The following is a 4,743-nucleotide window of genomic DNA, read 5'->3' on the forward strand; positions in this document are numbered from 1 at the left end:
CAGAGCAGGACGGTTCTTTAGGATTTATGGTGTTTCAAGATTAGCAACAGTGAAGCCATGAGAAAGGATGAAATTATGAGGCAGATTGATTCATTAATTAGAAATACCATGGAAATAATTTATTTGGAAGGAAGACCATCACCAAATACTTTACAATTTCTATTTCTTATTCCTAATCACTGCTTTGCATCCTGTGTTACCACGTATGTTCCAGAACAAACCTATACTTCTAATCTCCAGGAGAAAAATGGAAACACAAATAAGAACAACATTTTATAGTGATTTTAATGACCAGAACTCTCAGACTCCTTTCTGCCATCATTTTCCTGTAACCTCTGGATTAGTTCATATTTCAGCCCCAAGCAGGTCTCTGCTGTAATTTGCACCATGCTCCAGACATACACTTCAGAATTGTGTAGGACTGCCTAACTTTAAGGGCTTCCCCTTACAGTTAGTGGCACTAGTGGTAATGCACCTGCCAATGCAGGAGACCTAAGAGACATGGGTTCAATCCCTAAGTCAGAAAGATCCTCAGGAGGAGGGATCTCAACCCATTCCAGTATTCTTGCCTGGAGAATCCCCTGGACAGAGGTGCCTGGTGGGCTATAGTCCACAGGGTAGCAAAGAGTCAAACACAACTGAAGTGACTTAGCATGCATGCATGCCTAACTTTAAACTGTGGGCATAACTTGTGAGAGACTAGTTAAACATGATTAATCTGTATTATTTGTGTTTTTTAAATGCTCTTATATTTATAATTGTTTACATTTTTAAAATCAAACCATATAAAACAAAGATTCTTTCAAAATGAATATTTATATGGCATTTTGTTTCAGGAAAGAGTAATTGTGAAATAGATGTCCCACTAATCCAAAGTCAGCTAACCTAAAGTTACCACAGTTGAGATAAACCATATTTTCTAAAATTTTTTTTAACACTGTTCGTTCACTTTCAAAACTAATAAAAACAGCAAGAAATAACTTGTGCACCTTTACTTATCCCAAGCTCAAGTTCCAGTTTCATAAAACTTTAGTCATGTATATAATTCCAAAGACTAAAGAGTCCCACCTTCCTCAATTGCTTCCATTTTTGGACAAAGTTTCACTTTTCCTATTACACGAAGACAAATTATAAAAGGAAATAACTTGCTGTCATTGAGCCACTGTCAAGTCTCAATAGACTTGTTCTGATACTACCTTCTGTACCAGATTTCACTACATGTTCATAAAACACAACTCAATTTAAAAATACAAAACTCAAATCTATAAAGGCCCAATAATAAATTAGATAATAAATTCTAACCTCCAATAAGATTTTTCTGTTTCTCACCATCTATAAAAGTTCTCCTTTAAGCATGTCATCAAGTAAGGTGAAATAGGAACATAGTTCTGTAAGAAGTATGATTTCTTTAAGTGACTAATTTAACCATAACATGAAGTCATACTTCCTCATATAAAATTACTAACATACCTGTAAAAGTCATATTAACCAGAAACCTCAAGAATGAAAGACACTCCTTTGAAAAAGTTCAAATCTTTCATATTAACCAGAAACCTCAAGAATGAAAGACACTCCTTTGAAAATGTTCAAATCTTCCTGTGTGTTAGGTACTAAAAATTCTAAAAATATACTATGACATGTGCTCAGGAAAATGTCCTGCTACACATACTGAAATATATATCCCTGATCAAAGTGGTATGAAATAGGAATGTAGCAAAATTGGTTATGATGGCAAATATTAAGATATGTTGAATAACAACATGAAAGCTAGAACACACTCTGCTTGTTTTCTTCAGCACCAGATGGAACTGCAAATATTTTTTGAACCTGGTAACAGAATGAATGTATAGATACAAAACCTAGACTGGCTTTTCCAAATAAACTTTTTTTAAAGAAATGTTTTTCTCTTCAAATGTTCATTTTCTTGAGGAAAATATTGCTGTGTCTTCATTTTCATTATCAAGATTCAATTTGGCCCTTGCTAATATTAAATAGAAACATTCAGTTTATGTGCTTTGGGGAAGAAAATTATGGGATTTGGGGTTATGTTACATAGCCTGATGAAACCCTATCAAAATTACTCTTTAAAATTTCTCATGAAATTTCTCATGAAACTCACTTCACTGATAATTACATACATACATAAACAAATTTTTTAAAATAAGATATCATTTTGTTAAATGACTTTATAACATTAAGAACTGCAAAAGGTCCTCTAAGAACGGTTTGGAGCATGGCCACATGCCTGTATCAGGAGCAAGGCACTTCATCTCCCAGCTGCTGAGAGTACTGGTTGCTGACGGCTCATATCTGAGTCCTCTTCTGCATCTCACTCTCTGCCAAAGGTTTGCCCAGGGGCATCCCACCTTTAAGGAATGGTCAAAAACAGGGTACAAAAACACGCCCCCTTGCCTATATTCAGGTTGACACTGAAAGGAAACCCCAGATCCAGAGCCCCTATGGGGATTGCCTGTGGCCTCCACGGCAATGTGTTCACAAATCAGCTTCTCCCTCTGCTTCCATCTTTCCAGTACAGATGTTGTTCCCAGTAATTATGCACATAAATCTCCCATTGGAGTCTCTTTCCCAGGTAACTCGATTTAAGAGTTAACATTGAAAGTGGTCCCAGAAATAAGACGCTAAAATGGAGTTTGGGAATTCCCTGTTGGCCGTGTTTAAGAGTCCACCTGACAGAGCAGGGGACACAGGTTCAGAACCACATGCCACAAAGCAGCTAAGGCCACACACCACAGATACTGTAGAGACCAAGTACTGCAACTACTGTGCCCCGCTCCTGCAACTAATGAAGCCTGGCAGCTCTAGAGCTCTGCAACAAGAGAAGCCATCGCAGTGAGAAACCCTCGTGCCATAACGAAGTGTAGCGCCTACTTGCAGCAACTAGAGAAAGCCCCTGTGCTCTGTGTTCAGTTGCTTAGTCATGTCCCACTCTACAACCCCGTGGACTTCAGCCCATCAGGCTCCTCTGTCCGTGGGATTTTCCAGGCAAGAAAGCTGGAGTGGGATGCCATTTCTTCTTCCAGGGAATCTCCCTGACTCAGGAGTCAAACTGGCGTTTCCTGCATCAGCAGGCAGACTCTACCACTAAGCCACCTGGGAATCCCCAGAGAAACACCATACACAGCAACAAAGACTCAATGCAGCCAAAAATAATAAACAAATAAAAATTTTAAAAAATAAGCGGCAGTTTTGGACTTGGATCCCTGCCAGCCAGCTGCCAGTGAGAGGCCCATTCCTAGCCCAGAGAGGACTGATAGCACCTGGTTATTACTGTGGCAATGTGATTACTAATTTGAATTTCATATGGCTCAGTGGTAAAGAATCTGCCTGCAATGCAGCAAAAGCGGGTTCCATCCCTGGGTCTGGAGGATCCCCTGGAGGAGAAAATGGCAACCCATTCCAATTCCACGGACAGAGGAGATTGGCGGGCTACAGTTCATGGGGGTTGTAACGAGTCTGACACGACTGAGCACTCAGATGCCAAAGCTGTGCCCCACTTCAGATCAGATCAGTCGCTCAGTCGTGTCCGACTCTTTGCGACCCCATGAATCGCAGCACGCCAGGCCTCCCTGTCCATCACCAACTCCCGGAGTTCACTCAGACTCACGGCCATCGAGTCAGTGATGCCATCCAGCCATCTCATCCTCTGTCGTCCCCTTCTCCTTCTGCCCCCAATCCCTCCCAGCATCTGAGTCTTTTCCAATGAGTCAACTCTTCGAATGAGATGGCCAAAGTACTGGAGTTTCAGCTTTAGCATCATTCCTTCCAAAGAAATCCCAGGGCTGATCTCCTTCAGAATGGACTGGTTGGATCTCCTTGCAGTCCAAGGGACTCTCAAGAGTCTTCTCCAACACCACAGTTCAAAAGCATCAATTCTTCGGCGCTCAGCCTTCTTCACAGTCCAGCTCTCACATCCATACATGACCACAGGAAAAACCATAGCCTTGACTAGACGAACCTTTGTTGGCAAAGTAATGTCTCTGCTTTTGAATATGCTATCTAGGTTGCTCATAACTTTCCTTCCAAGGAGTAAGCGTCTTTTAATTTCATGGCTGCAGTCACCATCTGTAGTGATTTTGGAACCCAGAAAAATAAAGTCTATGCCCCACTTGGTTACCTGTAATTGAAGTAAATGAATTAAACAGGGCCTTTTGCATTTAATTCAATGGGGTCCCAAGAGTCCGACACGACTGAGCGACTGAACTGAACTGATAGCTTAGACGAGACTGCCACCTCCTGGAGAAGCTAATAAATACTGGTGACTGAAGTGTTCCCATCCTTTTGGGAATCAGCATTAGGAAACTGATTGCATCTCCAAGCCACCTCAGTATTTCTTCATGAGGTTAAACCGATTCCTAATCTCTCACAACCTCTGTGAAAAAATCTTTGCATAGGACCAAGATTTCAAAGCATCACGACTTTTCCTAGGTGACAAGAAAACGGTAATTTAAGTTTAAACAAAAAATAATATTTTAGAACTCTCAAGTCTTAATTCTTAATACTCATCAGCTCTCTGAAGTAGGAACTATTATAAACACCTCCACGTTACCAAGGAGGAAAATAAGTTCTACGGAACTTACGGTTACCCGACTTTTGGCCGAAACCCCACCCAGGAAGTCAGAACTGCCTCAGCTGGGCATGCGCAGAAACACACCGACAAATTCTGTAGAAATTTCAAGAGGCGGCAACTGAGGGGTGAGGTGGGCCTCTAAGGTCCCAGCATTC

Source organism: Bos taurus, chromosome 5, assembly GCF_002263795.3.
Source record: "Bos taurus isolate L1 Dominette 01449 registration number 42190680 breed Hereford chromosome 5, ARS-UCD2.0, whole genome shotgun sequence".
Lineage (NCBI taxonomy): Eukaryota > Metazoa > Chordata > Mammalia > Artiodactyla > Bovidae > Bos > Bos taurus.